Source organism: Mirounga leonina, unplaced genomic scaffold (genome assembly GCF_011800145.1).
Source record: "Mirounga leonina isolate KUSES-001 unplaced genomic scaffold, KU_Mleo_1.0 Mir_115, whole genome shotgun sequence".
Classification (NCBI taxonomy): Eukaryota; Metazoa; Chordata; class Mammalia; order Carnivora; family Phocidae; genus Mirounga; species Mirounga leonina.
In genome coordinates this window covers 18252252-18269097 of record NW_023270268.1, presented here as the reverse complement: position 1 = coordinate 18269097, position 16846 = coordinate 18252252, and the positions used below count along the sequence as shown (strand labels likewise).

At 36.4% G+C, this 16846-nt stretch overlaps 1 protein-coding gene across 2 annotated transcripts in view; it reads right to left on the bottom strand.

Moving 5' to 3' along the window:
- The window catches only part of THRB (thyroid hormone receptor beta), a 372468-nt gene that overhangs the window by 269486 nt on the left and 86136 nt on the right, over positions 1-16846 (bottom strand). The window contains exon 2 of one of the 2 annotated variants that reach the window (XM_034993640.1): positions 3850-3946. The gene's annotated coding sequence lies outside the window, so the exon portion shown is untranslated. Of the gene's footprint in view, positions 1-3849; positions 4163-16846 lie in introns of those variants that run through there. The other variant, XM_034993651.1, reaches the window with a different exon arrangement.

Sequence of the window (16846 nt, the reverse complement as noted above, 5' to 3'; positions counted from 1 at the left end):
GGACCTTTCCTCACACTGTACAGAAAAATTAACTCAAAGCAGATTATAGACCTAAATGTAGAGCTAAAACTGTAAAACACTTAGAAGAAAATGTAGGAGAGAATTTTCATTACCTTAGGTTAAGCAAGGCCTTTTTGGATAGAATGCCAAAAGCACTAGCAACAAAGTAACAATAAATTGGGCTTTATCAAAATTGAAAACTTTTCTGCTTCAGTGGAGACCTTCAAGAAAGTGAAAAGACAACCCACAGAATGGAGAAAAATATTTGCAAATCATATTTTTTATAAAGAACTTGTATCTAGTATATATAAAAACTTTTACAACTCAATAACAATAAAACAAATAACTGAATTAGAAAGTGGGCAAGGATTTAAATAAACATTTCTCCCAAGAGGATATACAAATGGACAATAAGCACATGCAAAAATGCTCAACTTCTTTAGCTATGATGGAAATGCAAATCAAAACCACAGAGATACCATTTTACACCCACTAGAATGGCTATCATCAAAAAGATAGATAACAACAAGTGTTGACAAGGATGTGGAGAAACTGGAACCCTCAGACACTGATGAGGAAGGGAAAATGGCACAGCTACTTTGGAAAAATCTGACAGTTCCTTGAAAGTTAGGCACAAAATTACCATAAAACCCAGTAATTCTACTTCTAGATATATACCCAAGAGGAATGAAAACATAGGTGCATGCAAAATCTTGTACAAAATGTCTGTAGCAGCATTATTCATAATGGCCAAAATTTAGAACAACTCAAATATCCACCAACAGGTGAATGGATAAACAAAATATTTTATTACCCATGCTATGGAATATTATTTGGCAATAAAAATGAATGAAGTCCTGATATACGCTATAATATGTATGAGCCCTAAAAACATGTCATGAGATTGAAGTCATTCACAAAAGGCCATAGATTATATGATCCATTTTCATGAAATATCTAGACTAGGCAAATCTATAGAGACAGAAAGTAGGTTAGTGGTGGCCTAGGGCTGGGGTGGGAGTGGCGGAGAAATGGGGAGTGTCTGCTAATGGATTTCTTTTTGGGGTGGTGGAAATGTTGTAAAATTGACTGTGGGGATGGTGGCACAACTCTGTGAATGTACTCAAAACCACTGAATTGTACAATTTATATGGGTGAATTGGATACTATGTGAATTATATCTCAATAAAGCTGTTAAAGATCTTAAAAAAAACCTCAGTTCAAACCTTGGTTCTTAGCCCTGGCTGCTCCTTAAAACCACCTGGGATGACTTCTAAAATCCCAATGCCCAGGCCAATCCCTAAACCAATTACATCAGAATCTCTCTGGGCAGGACCCAGTATTTTTTGCTTTCTCTGCCCAGGTGATTCCAAGTTGCAGCCAAAGGTGCAAACATTGAGTTTCCTGCTGAGGGGTAAAATGCCATAATACCCACTTCTCCTTATAGGTGTTTCTGCCTAGTGTCTTGTTGGATCACATGTCATCTTAGACACTTGCCAGGAGTTATCACTATGATGCTAATTGGCACCTTTAGGGTCCCTCTCCAGAAGAGACCAACATTTGTAAGATACCGAATGGGTGGCCTCCTCTCCTGGAGGTCACTGAAGGGGGACATTATACTCTACCCAATGGATACTTGAAATTCCGATGTTCTTTTTCTTCACAGGTAAACTGTGTATTTAGGCTTCTATGGCTCTTATTTTGGAATCTTTGTAAAGTAGTGTTCAAAAGGTGTTTTGAAATAAAATGCATAGAACTAAACCATTTACCTAATTGAGGAATTTCACTTTGGTTCTTTTCATCTAAAATCCCACAGTTTCAAAGCTATTAATTTATTGCTAGAACAGTCCAATCCATTGGCTAGAAAGAACTTATAAACAGAACTTGGGACTGCTGTTTTTCTTGTTATCAGTGCCAGATCTAATGACCAATAGCACTCCCTTAAAAAAAATCTATCAATTGTTTCTTTCCTATTCTTAAGCATAACTATGAGTCAAAACACTAGTTTATATGATCCAAAAAATAAAAATGACATGTTCCCCAATTTGGAAGCTAGGAGTCAGGGCAGCAGTTAGAATTCAACATAGGTCATGATGAGTACCAGGTGTTGTATGAAGTGTGGAATCACTACATCATACACCTGAAACTAATATTATGCCATATGTTAACTAACTGGAATTTAAATTAAAACTTAAAAAAAAACAGGGGAAAAAAGTATTCAACATACAGTCACTTTCAGTTTTATGAAGGAAAAAGACTAGCTAAATATTTTAAAACATTTAGATACTGTTAATATAATTAAAAGCTGCTATCAAGTTTTAAATAGCAGAATTTATTAACTGAGGGCAAAAAAACAGCATTTGGGGAGATGATGAACACTGGATTTGTAAAAGGAAAAAAAAATAGTGTTTGAGGATTGGTTTGGTATTTTTCATGCTTTGAAATCAGACACTCGGGAATGGCCCATCAAAACAATTTATTATCTTGGATGTGATATGTAAATTGGTCATTTCATTGCTTAGGGATTTGTTCTACATTTCTGAAAGTAGACTCATAATATAAAACCACATCCAGCCATCAATGGGTACACAGAAACACTTTCTCTCTTTTGCTCTTTCATCCTTTGGCATGCAATAATGAATAAATGAAGAAAGCATATGTCTATTGCAATCACAGAGTAATTTTTATCAATGTTAATGTGCACAATGAAGCTGGTTCTTGCATGAATGTGCATTTTAGCACATTCAGCAAGTCTCCTTTTATATGGAATAGATGTCTCATTTAGGATGGCTCTTCTACTTTCAAAGGTGAAGGAGAGCTCATTTGGTCAAAACAAAGCAGCTGCTGGAGGAGAAGTCATCTCTCTAGTCTATCAGCTATTGTAATTGTAACTTCTCCAGAAGCATAAAGATTAACAGCAAAATTGACACAAGTATCCTCTATATTTTACTATAACTGATCATGTGGCGATGACAAGAATGATGTGGAATGCAGAGACTGAAAATACCTAGTACAAATACCAGGAATTAACCCTTATGTGTCACAAAATGGGATCGAACATGACTTTACAAAGATTCCAAGATACGAATCATGTAGGATACACAGTTTACCAGTGAAGAGAGGAAACCAGAAATTCACATAGCCACCCAGAAGAGCATAATGTCTCTCCTCGGGATAAGGTAGGGCAAGGAGGCACTGACAAAGGAAAATGTAGACAGTAAAAAACTCAGGTCATTGAAAATAACCACAAAATTCCACACATAAGTTTTTGTTGAATTTTGCTCCCCTCAGTCTAACCAAAAGGTACAATGGTGGCAAAAGCGACCAATTTGAGGTTATGACTCATTTTTCCAGCCGAGCGACACAATGGTAAGAAATGTATCATCAAAAGGCGGGACCTGTTACATAATTTGGTGCTGAGCAAAATGAAAACGCAGGGACCTTGTTCAAAAATTATAGAATGTCAAGATGGCAAGCACAGGTTGCTGTCCATGCAGTCAGCCCTGCCAACAGGTTAGGAATAGGGAGGCAGCATCTGCCTAACCTATACCTGGGTCTGCTGTTTTCTAGATAGTTTAGCTTCTCTTGGCAGAACACACATATACACAGACTCTACAGCTTAGGAATGATCCTGTGTCATTTTCTCATTTATGGAAACCAACACCCAGAGAAACTAAATGACTTGTCTAAGGTCATGAGTTGAATGACAGAGCCAGCACTAAATCCCAGGTAGCCCGACTCCCACACTGACAGTCTTTCCCCTGCACCATGCTACTGGTCTCCAATTTAAATGTAAATAATTAGGAAATACTAACTACAAAAAAGCGGGCAGTGAGGGGAGGACACTACCTCATCAGAACTTCCTTTTCAACTCTTCTGTGCAAATAATAAAATGCAGTCTAAAAATCCATTTCAAATTCCTTTTCTGAGTCAACTCTTCCACGTCCTAGGGAAAAGGTATCAATCACATGACAGCTTCAAACACTGAAGCAAATTATCTTTGCCACGAGCTCACTTGAGCCCTTGGAGTTAACGATCACAGACCAAGGTGGTTATTAGTGGATGGTTATGAGGCAACGCGTTAGTAAGCTAATCAGTGTTCCTGTACAAATATTTAAAATAATTCTTTTTTTTTAAAGATTTTATTTATTTATTTATTTGAGAGAGAGAATGAGAGACAGAGAGCACGAGAGGGAAGAGGGCAGAGGGGGAAGCAGACCCCCCGCTGAGCAGGGAGACTGATGTGGGACTCGATCCCGGGACTCCAGGATCATGACCTGAGCCGAAGGCAGTCGCTTAACCAACTGAGCCACCCAGGTGCCCCCAAATATTTAAAATAATTCTGAGATAATTTGAACTTTAACACTGAGCTAGCCAAACGCATTTGTAATCTGAACCCAAGATTCTAATAAGTTACTGCCTTTTGGATGTCCTTCAACGTGAGGGACATTTTTAGAAAGATTAGCACTTGAGTGGAAACAGAGACTGACATTTTCACTGTAAACATGAGACTGGAGCTTTTTTTTTTTTTTGTACAATACAAAATGCATGTGTCTTCCTCACTCAGGTGTATGTGTAAATTTAGTACATCAAAATGTCTGGTGCAAGGACACTGTTGTTAAAAGATACTGTACAAATCAAATATAAAGGAAGCTTTAAAGCTTATAAAAACATTCAAGCAGGTGATGAAAGAGTTCAAGGTAGGCTGGCAAACAGCATGATGCAATAAAAACCCCACTGTTCAGAGAGGCAAAAGACACCTGTCAACCCCTCTCAACAAGGCACGGGGATTAGGGCCAGATAGATCTCCGGTTCAAATCCCAGCTTCACATATGTGGTTAATTCATCTGCAAAATGGGGTTGATACGAAGCCAAACAGCTGGATCAGATGCTTTCTAGATGCCTCGGTGATCTCTGAAATCTACGATGCACAACCCTTTAATTATATCTTATTGATTTGCCCCTCAGAATTTTTACTGGGTGGGGTTTAAAATTAGTTTTGCATATACAATGCTTTCCATAACTTTACAGTCTATAGGTAGCAACAGGGAAAAACAAAATATTCTCTGGCTTGGATAAATTTTGGCATAATTATAGGTCTGGTGTGTGGAAAATGAGGGCCGCATGAAAATGGTGCAGAGACATGAGTAACCCAAAGAGTCTGAGACTACAGCACTTACATCTCATTAACCACCAATTACCGTATTTATAATTTAACACAAAAAGGAAAAACACAAATGGGTTTTGAAAAAATCTCTTTTATCTAGACTTCAGTTAATACTTGGCTGCTACAGGCAGAATTAATGCAATAGGTTGAGAAAGGGAGTAGTTAGATTGAGAAATAAAAACACTTTTTGATAACATGTGAGACTATAAAAATGGCTTGGCTGAATCTATTAACCAAAGATAAATAATACCCTGCAGGAGGAAAAGAAACAGCTTTTTCTGGATCATAAGGTCTGGCATGTTTTTAAAGACCTTGCTTTCACTAAAAATGTAACATATCCAGTTTAAAGAGACATTTTTTAAATACGTGATTTCATAACACTTTTGCATCTGAAATCTTGTCTCTGGTCTGGCAACACCATGTTCAAGACTTTCATCAAAACATGGGGAGAAAACCAGTTCTTATTTATTTGTGCGATTTCATTATTAATCTTCCTATTATTGCTATCTCTATTATTACTATTGCTATTCTTATTACCACTAGTAATGCTGTTACTACTACTGCATCCACATCTGCATTTCTAAATGACCATCTGATGGGAATTCTAGTGAATAATATTTTTTTCCCCTTCGGTAGGTAAATATTTACTTTCATAAGTAGCTACAAAACAGTTTTCCAAAGTGAATGAATGTACTCTTTACCCTCTCATCAGCAATATATGAGAATTCAAATTCCTCAACATTCTCATTGAAACTTGGTGTTATCCTTTTTCTTTTTTTTTTTTTAAAGATTTTATTTATTTATTTGACAGAGAGAGACACAGCGAGAGAGGGAACACAAGCAGGGAGAGTGGGAGAGGGAGAAGCAGGCTTCCCACGGAGCAGGGAGCCCGATGCGGGGCTCGATCCCAGGACCCTGGGATCATGACCTGAGCCGAAGGCAGACGCTTAACGACTGAGCCACCCAGGTGCCCCGGTGTTATCCTTTTTCTTTATTTTACTCATTCCAGAAAATATTGAGTGGTTTCTTTTTTTTTCTTTTTTCTTTATTTTGTTTTTTAAATTTAAATCCAATTAATTAACATATAATGTAATATTGGTTTCAGAGGTAGAGGTCAGAGATTCATCAGTCTTATATAATACCCAGTGCTCATTACATCATGTGCCCTCCTCAGTGTCCATCATCCAGTTACACCGTACCCCCACCCCACTCCCCTTCAGCAACCCTCAGTTTGTTTCCTATGATTAAGAGTCTCTTATGGCTTGTCTCCCTCTCTGATAACATTTTATTGCTCAGCCCCTGAGTCTCAGGCTAGCTCCCTCTAGTGAGTCTATTTATTGTCTATACCTCAATGCAGTCCATGGGCCAGAAGCTTCATCACCTGGAAGCTTATTACAAATGCAACCCACGAATTCAAAGCTCTGGGGTTGGGGGCCAGGAATTTGTGTCTTAACAAGCTCACCCAAAGATTCTGATGCTCAAATTTGCAGAGGAAGTTGACCCAAATGCCAGGGAAGGAGGGATGGGAGAGAACTGAGGAGGAACACCTGGAGCCACCACCTGCAGACTTGACCTTGTCTGCTTCAGGGCAGGCTGCCAATGCCAAGGAGAAGAAAGCAAAGTCTGGGATAGGTTTGCAGGAAATAGAATTCCTTCCCGCCCCAGGATGTGGTTGCAGAGTCTCCTGCCTTCAGCTTCCAGCTTCCAGGAAGAGAGGCACCACCAGAACTTGCCCCAGCCATTGCTTGTCTCTTTTCCCTGCGAAATATTAAAAAGGACGAGACTCCTTATTTTTCATTAATGCAGGCAAGTCTGATGGAATCAGCTATGGTTTCTGAATTAGTATTTCTTAACGTGTGAGGTTTATGCATTTCAGGGACTTGTTGATCCCCAGTCCCACCAAATCAAAGTCTCTGGGGGTTTCAGGAGGCTTTAAAAATCACTCCTATGCTGTGTCAAATTTGGGTACTGTTGTTTTATTTTTTTGGCCTCACTTGACACTTAGTTTAGGATGAGGTTTCAGAATATATGCTCTCATCTATTTGTCTATCTTCCCTCCCCTCTTTCTTTCCTTCTGTAATAACATGTTCTCAGTAAAACAAGAAAATTTAACACACACACACACACAAAGAAGAAAAAATTACCTGTACTTCCATCACCATCTTGATAAATACAGTTAGATAAAATAATGTGTATCAATGAAATGAAATTAGGATATAAAATGGTTACATAATATCCAAGAAAAGATACCACAATATATTTTTGTCACCTATTATTAAACATCTAGAAGCTTTTGTCTAGATTTTCTGCTTTATAAGTAATCATAAGCAACTATGTAAAAAAACCCAAAACTTTGTACTCATTCCTGGCCAAATGACCTTCATGGTCAATTCTTGGAATTTCTGATTCAAAAATTGTCTTTCCTTAGAATGCTTGACACACATTGACAAACTGCACCTAGAGAAGAGAGTACCCGTTAAGAACCATATTAGGTTGGGGGCACCTGGGTGGCTCAGATGGTTGAGCGTCTGCCTTCAGCTCAGGTCATGATCCCAGGATCCTGGGATTGAGCCCCACATCGGGCTCCTGGCTCGGTGGGGAGTCTGCTTCTCCTTCCCCCTCTGCTTCTCCCACTGCTCATGCTCTCTCTCTATATATATATCTCTGTCTCAAATGAATAAATAAAATCTTTTTTTAAAAAAGAACCGTATTAGGTTGCAAATTGGTAAAGCCATGTTAAAGGCAATTTCATAATCTAAATATGGAAAACTGAGTGTGTGTGTGTGTATATATACATATATGTATATATGCATATACATATATGTACATATATATATATATATACTTTTAGACCTGGAAAGTCCACATCATGGTATACAACCTAAAGTGACTCTTTTTTTTTTTTCAAGATTTTTTAATTTGGGAGCGAAAGAGAGTGTGCACACACGAGTAGGGGGAGGGGTAGAGGGTTAGAGAGGGGAAGCAGACTCCCTGCTGAGGAGCCCAATATGGGGCTTGATCTCATGACCCTGAGATCATGACCTGAACCAAAACCAAGAGTTGGATGCTTAGTCAACTGAGCCACCCAGGTGCCCCTAGATGACTCTTGATTAAGGAAATATTCACAATAGTAAAAAGTTGGAAATAACCTAAATATCCATCAATGTAGGAACAAAGGCATAAATATAACACAGCAGTTAAGATATATGAACTAGAGGGGCACCTGGGTAGCTCATAAAAAAAAAACAAAAAAAAAATATATGAACTAGATCTATATGTATCAACCTCGATCTATCTCAAAAAAGTAATGGCATAATGTTACATGCAAAAATCTTGGTCAAGGGGCACCTGGGTGGCTCAGTTGTTAAGCGTCTGCCTTTGGCTCAGGTCATGATCCCAGGGTCCTGGGATTGAGCCCCACATCCGGCTCCCTGTTCGGCGGGAAGCCTGCTTCTCCCTCTCCCACTCTCCCTGCTTGTGTTCCCTCTCTCGCTGTGTCTCTCTCTGTCAAATAAATAAATAAAATCTTAAAAAAAAAAAATCTTGGTCAAAGCACACATACAGGATGGAATTATTTATGTAAAATTTTAAAATTATAAAGCACACATATAGGATGGAATTATTTATGTAAAAATTAAAAATTATTTGTTTTTTCCACCATGTTGACATTTGCACTGATGGTGCAAAATCAGTGGTGGGTAAACCTGTGGCAACTTAGCATGGATCGAGGCAGCAGCGCAAGTCACATGAATAGTCACTGTGCCTTTCACAGCATGCTCACTATAGTCTGACCAAAACCAAAAAAGCCAGTTTCATTCAACAGTGTCTTTAATGAATAATAAAAATGATTTTACTTAAATCTCAACACTAGAACATTTTAAAAAAATATTCTGAGTGACAAAATAGTATGAATATAGCACTTCTGTTGCATATGAAAGTATGATGATTGAATTGTGAACTGAACTACCTGCTTTCTTCATAGAACATCATTTTTTTCTTAAAAGAATGAGTAAGAGACAAATTATGGTTATTCAGACTTGGGTGTTTGGCCGACTTTTTCTCAAAAGTGAATGAAGAAACAACAGACAGCAGTTTTTGTCAGTGATAAAATTTCAAGCTTTCAAATGAAAATTAGTATTTTGGTAAACTTGTATCCACCACAGAGGGCTTGACAATTTCCTAATATCTAAAGACTTCTGAGATAGGTGGAAATGTAGTAAATAGAATCTTGAATATTGTATGACAAAATGTATCTACATCTGGAAGATTTGCATTACTCGTTGAACCAATTTTTTCTAAATGGTCAGTGCATGATGTTACAAGACCATGCCTGAGTAAAATATCCACTCAAATTGTAAGATAAATGAACAGGTTTTAATGTAACGAAACACAGAAAGTTCAGTGATATGATTTTAGATTCCACATTACAACTACCTGTTTAGAGACTACCAGTTGATGGGGTACCTGGGTGGCTCAGTCGGTTTGACTCAGGTCATGATCCCAGAGTCCTGGGGTCAAGCCCCACGTTGGGCTCCCTGCTCAGCTTCTCCCTCTCCCTCTGCCTGCTGCTTCCCCTGCTTGTTCTCTCTCACTCTCGCTCAAATAAATAAAATCTAAAAAAAAAAAGAAAGAAAAAAAGAAAGAAACTATCACTTGTTGAATTTTGGTGTACTATCAAAGCAGAATTTTTGGTTATCAGAAAAGGCTATTAAGATACTCTTCCCTTTTCCAACTATATAGCTGTTTGAAGATTGATTTTCTTCATATACTTCACCAAAAAGCATGGCACAACAGAATGAATTCAGAAGCAGGTATGAGAATCCACTGTCTTCTTTCAGGCAAGACATTAAAGAGATTTGCAAAAATGTAAAACAATGTCACTCTTCTCAATAATTTCTTTTTCTTTAGAAAATGTAGTCAAAAGTATTACTTATGTTAACATATAGTTTATATTGCTATTTTAAATGAATTACAAATATTTTAAATGTTTATGTTTTAATTTCTAATGTAAATATAAACATTAACAGACAAAAGTTCTTTGGGGTTCTCAATAATTTTTAAGAATGAACTCAATTTGAAAACTGCCAATGGAGGGAGAGGATACAAAGAACCTCTGATATTATTTTCTACACTTTTCCCTATGTATATAGCTAAAGACAAAAGAGTAAAAAAGCCTACCAGCAGCATGGATATGCATGAGCCTATATCCTTACCAAACCTAGAAATTATCATTTAAGAAACAAAATTTGTGAATTTGAGAGTAAAAAGATGTTATGTCATGATTTTAATTTGTCCCTCTTTCATTATGTGAGTTTGAACAATTTTACATATTTTACTGTTGATGTTAATTTTTTTGTGGGTTGTCCTACTTGTATTCATTTATTTACTTGTTCTTTCAACATATATTTGTTGAGCATTTTATTTATACCATCTTACTTCTAGGTAGACCTGGCATATAGTCCTAGAAAGTCTATTGCAGGAGTTGGCACACTGTGGTCTGTGGGCCAACTTTGTCTCACTTTCTATTTTTGTAAATAAAGTTTTATTGGAATACAGTCATACCTATTTCTTTATGCACTGTCTATGGCTGCTTTTGTGCTACAGGGGCAGAGTTGAGTAATTGTAGAGAATTGTGGTCACAGCCCACAAAGCCAGAAGTATTTACTATTTGTCCTTTACAGAAAAGGTTTGCTGGCCTTTGGTCTTGTGGATTCTATAGGAATACTGTTTCTTTCTTTCATATTTGTAAGACTGCTTTATATATTAAAAACAAAAAACAAAAAACAAAAAAACCCTTGGGACGCCTGGGTGGCTCAGTTGGTTAAGTGTCTGCCTTTGGCTCAGGTCATGATCTCCAGGGTCCTGGGATTGAGTCCCACATCGGGCTCCCTGCTTGGAGGGGAACCTGCTTCTCTCTCTGCCTCTGCCTGCCACTCCCCCTGCTTGTGCTCTCTCTCTCTCTGACAAATAAATAAATAAAATCTTTAAAAAAAAATCTTGTCTTACAGATATTTTCCCATCATGTTTATAGTCTTTTCATTTTGTTTGTGATTTTTCTTCATTGCATAGAGTATCACATTTTATGTTGAAACTTGATCAAATCTTTTAATATAATTGTTCTTAACCTTTTGGGAGCATTGATTTTTAACTAAGTTATTGGCTATTTTTGCTTTTCAATTTACTTCGCATGAATTTTTAAATTATTTTGTCACATTATTAAAAGAATCCCTTGGTGATTCTGAGTTCAGATGCACTCAGTGGTTGGATTACATTGGGGAGAATTTAATGCCTAAAATATTGATTCTTTTTGTTGAGAAGTACAGAATATTTCCCTGTTAAATATCATCTTCTTCCAAATTATTTTATATTTTTTTCAAGGTAATCTTATACATTTTTGGTAGTCTTATCCACTTATTTTTATATTTATTCCTAGTTGCTATTGTGATGTGTGGGTTTTTTCTGCTTATTATTTAATTGATTAGGGCCAATAAGTACTTTATTTTTATGTATTTATTTTTGTAAGAAGTGTAGTGGAAAATTTTGTAATACTAAAATCTTGACCATTCTAATAGCTTTTTTTTTTTTTCAGTTTGTTCTCTTAAATTTTCAATATAGACAAGTGGTGGTTTTTTTACTTCCCCTTTCTAATAACCTTATCTAATTTTTTCCTTGTCAATAAATTTGTAATCCTCTTCTTGTTTCTCAATGAAAATACATACTGAATTTTACAAATGAAAAATTTAATCTTTGTTTCAAATAAAAAATCTTTATCATTTTAAGTAAATAGACTTCATGTTTCATTAAGAATTTTCATCAGCAGTGTATGTTAAATCAAGTTCTTTTTGAACATAGAATGATAAATTTTTTCTCATTTAACCATTAATAAGATGAATTATGACAATAGACTACTCTAATAGTAAAATTTCTTATGTCCTTAAGAACCAACTGTTTGGTTATGGTTTGTTCTTGTTTTTATGTCTTGCTAGATTGAGTCTGCTCATATATTACTTGGGGTTTGTCAACCTATAAGGTTGAATTATAAGGTTTTGGTGTCATCTCTGTTGGGATTGCCCTGTGCTGTAAAAGGAATTGGAATAGTCACATCTTTGGTCTACTTCTATAATAGTTTACAGCTGTTAAGATTATAAATTTATACAAATTATAAGTCAAAAAAAGGGGTTCATAGAATGAAGATCATGAGAATCAGATATGGTACAAATTTCCTGCACTAAATAACCTAGAGGGTTATCATCATCACGCAGTTAAAAACAGCAATAACAATAATAGAGTCAGATGTAGATCTTAAATATCTTGTTAAATGGGGGCAATTGTGAGGTGCCTTTCAGCCCTCCAAATAACTACTCATAGATAAAGGAATAAGGTTCTCCTGTAAGCACTGAATTAACACTTCTTCTAGGTCTATGAGAATAGCCATGGATTGAGACCAACTACAGAGCTTAATCCATGATATTAACACATCCGTAGAAAGAAAAGGTCAACCCTTGGTGTACGGCCACTTTAGATAAACTGAGCTCAGAGAAAACAAACTTTGGCAGCAGGAGCTAGGTGCTGTCGGCAGGGAGGAGACAGAGACTCCAAGAGTTCTAAACGTCGAGTTACAAAAAATGTGTTCCACGGTGGTGGTACAGTCATTTCCTCAGGCCTCACCAGGCCCTAGAGAAATATCCTTCAAGATTATGGCCCTTTGCTGATTCCATGTACACCATCAACTTTTGGCTTATGATTTCAGCAATCTCTGCTGATTGCAGAAAAGTTAGAGGAAGTGCCTAGAACTTCAGATCAAGAGCTTTTTTTCCGCTAGGAAACATCACCCCTCTGTTTTCATGCAAGATTCATTCCCATGGGTATCTCCATGGGACAGGTATGTAATACGAGATCCACTAGCTGAAACTGCACTTCTTTCTTTCTGGTTTGAAATGCTATTAAATTAGTGTGGCATTTTTGGATGGGTAATTTCAAATACATTCTAATTTATAAAAGAATAATTTGCTAATCTCAGTACTTTGAACATTAGAAAAAAAAACATACAGCATACCTCACTGCTCATAACAACCTATCCATGTGGATCTGGACCCTCTAACTGGACAGTTGAGAACTGTTGGGCTGGATAATTCCAATGGCATTTCCATTCCGTGAATCTATCAACCATTCCATCTAGCTATGACTTTCTAACATGATATAGGAGGATTTCTTAAAGGAGGTAGCATTTGGCGCCCATTCACTTTTCCCTGAGGTTATCGTTTGCCCATTAGCCAAAGGTATCAAAGGATCCTGAAAGAATTCTAATTCTCATTCTTGGTGAAATTTGCTACTGATGAACAACTATTCTATCCTTGGCTCTCAAAAAGGAATTCATGGATAATAACATATCAAAAATATTTGACCCATATGCAAGTTATTTGTATCAGTAAGGCCCATCTCTAAAGCTATGAGTTTTCTACATGATTAAAATATGCCATCTTTAAAAAAATACAGAGAGAATGAAATCCTAAGAGGATAAAAATGAATACAATGAGTGCTATTCTGTCAAACTGAACTATATAAATTTGTTGATACTATTTTTTGCTGAGTGATAGATATATTTTGATCTATAGGACAGAAACATCAGATATTAGCAATTTTATCTAGCCCATCTTGACCATTAAAGGTTCATTGGCCTATTTTCTCTTATGGAGTAGAAATGTATCTATTAATTTACCAGTGACAAGAAAGTCAGATTGAAACAAATTGGTCTTATTTTTTTCTCAATTATTGAAACATAATGCTTCTGGGAAGGAAATGACATTTGTTTTATGATTTTCTGTTATTTGGCTTCTCTTTCTGCATCATGCTGAACGAAACAATATTGTACCATTCTGCTGTTGTGATCACACCAAATTTTGACATATGCTTAGTATTTGGCTCTAAGTGCCACCGTGTCACCGGGTTCACACTTGGCTCCAAACTTGAGTGTGTGTGTGAGCACGTGCGTGAGCATGTGTGTGAGATTGTGTGCAAACGCATTTGGATATTTGTTTCCTGATTAACAGAAACCCAAGCATATGTTTGAGACCAAGCATCCCTTTCCTTTTGACATATTTTCTGTGATTAGATTCATTAAGAAATTCAACAACATTAAAAATGAGAAGGGGTGTGTATCTGTGTATCTGTAAACATCAACTGTGGTTATGGCAAAGACTTTTATGTCAACTGAAATGTGTCTTTGGGAGCCATAATCCAACCTACAAGACACATTTTCATTTACTTTATAGCACAGTTCAAATCATTACAGAAGGAAAAAACCCTTCCCATAAAGAATAATAAAGATGGTGAAATAACACGGCTTATTTGAACATCAAACTATCCTCTATAAAAATGTCAGCCTAACTGGATTACTTCCCATCAATGCTGCAAAAATAGAATCAGCAAATGAGATTTTGATGCTGGTGGTTGAAAAAAAATTTTTTTGGTATTTCATTCTTGTGGTTTATGAGGTTACTAAAACTCTCGATGTAATTATGGCTTGACACTTTCTATCATTATTTTATTTATAGTCTTCTAAAGGAAGTGCATTTAAAGAATTGCATTCTTTAAAATATTGTCGAACATGTTTTAAGTGCCAAAATGTCATAGGGCGTGAAATACAATTACTCAAAATATGAACAGGTTTCTAGCTACAAATTTAAGACCCATGAATACCAGAGGGATGAAGCCCCAATTATAGGTCAAATTAACACAGGATACATTCTGTAAGAATTCAGGTTGGGTGACACAAAAGATATTTGGGTATCATTTTTAGTTGTTTCAAATCAAATATGATAACAGAAATAAAATCATATTATTCTTAGAAATAAAAAATAATACAAATCTTTGTGATAATGACTTTCAGGAAGCAGTACCTTGTAGCAGTTAGGACTATAGACTCTGGATTCATGCAGACCAAACTCAGGATCTGGCTCTGTCATGTGTTACTGTTAGCTGTATATTCCTGGGCTGACTAACCTTTACCACTCAGTTCCCTTAGCTGTATAATGAGAATAATAAAAATATCTGGTATGTGTAAAAAATTAAATTAAATAATCCATGAAAGCACTTTGCATAGTACCTGACACATAGAAATGCTAGATAAATATTAGACTTTAGGAAGAGAATATCATGTATATTGAAATGAGATTCTGAATGGTAACAGAGAGGCAGTTGGGAAAATGTGGTCCTCATGCAGCTGCAACTGTAGGAATCAATTTTTAAAAAAAACCACACATGTTCCTGATTTCATTGATTAAAAAGCAATTCATGGAAACATCTGTAGACATTCTTGCATTCAAGGCTCAATTTGTTTGGCTTGTCCACTGCTATTCATTTAGGACTCAATATGTTTAGCAGACCTTTGATGAGGTGAAGTAAATATCAGGTTCTAAAAGCTATTTTCTCTATGGGCTACTAAAGTTGATTGTGTTTTGATGAATGCACTGTGAATGGAAGAGCTTGAAATTGGATATCCATTCATCATCAGAATATAATACCAACATTGTTGAAAATTCCTATGGATCTCTTGGTAAGTCAGAAGGAAAATTTAGGCACCAGTGAGAAAGGAAAACCATTATATAAATGATATTAAGCTCCATGAAGCTCCCTACTGGGAGAGTGTGACCTGGGAGTGGATGAGTATGATCCGAATTCAAAGACCAGAGGAAAAAGGAAAGAAACATATCTTAATGCTGCAACTGAGTACATAAACCAAACTGGGCAACATTCACCTGCATCCATTATTATCTAGGCAGTTTAACAGGAACAATACAAATATTTTAAAAGCAGAATTAAGTCCAATCTTTGCAAGAAAAGGCAGAAGTTGAGGGTCATGTTTCCATGGATGTTAAATTTTATACAACACATAAATCAGTATTAGGGAAATTGCTGCCAGGGATCCCTGTTAATACCCTTCTGCCCATAATATTAAATGCAAGTAAAATTCCATTTCCATTTTAATGCTTATAAAAGTCTTCTCATTCCAAGGAAAAATTGCCTGATTTAACTATTATATTGACATAGTAGCAGACATATGATTATAATGACCCATCCCTCTAAGTGAATGATTAGAAAATAATTTCATGAGTGAATAAAATGTACTTAACTTTAAATATATGGTCAAAATTGCAAATTTGAAAACAAAAATGAAAGTTGCTTAAATACCTTTCAAAACTGCAGCTGTCCTATTCACTGTTCCAAAAAAAAAATTAGAATAAACAAGTCTTTGCCTCAGTGATCTACATTGGCTATAAAGGCAGCTCTGATTTACAGAGTACTCTTCATTTTGTGTTTCTGCAGTGAATTGGTGTAGGAATATAACACGGATGGGCCATCATCGGCAATGAGATGTGACCTTTGCTTGTCCAGGCTAAATGGTCCTGGGAGTGCTGAGTCGACAACATTCTCTGTTCTCATGTTCCTTTTGGCCATTGGCTGAGAGTGGTGGCAGGGGTTAGCAGTTCAGTCTGCTGCTGTGAAGCTGGGTTTTTCTTCTGTGAAGCTAATTGAAACTGCAACATTGGCCTCATTATCATCTTGTAAAACCCCTCTGAACTAACTAGCTCAGACAGCCATGGTTATATGCTAAAATCAAAGGCAAGACGATTCAAAGAATTATGGGCTTAGAGTTTGAGCCATTTTCTAAGTATCACA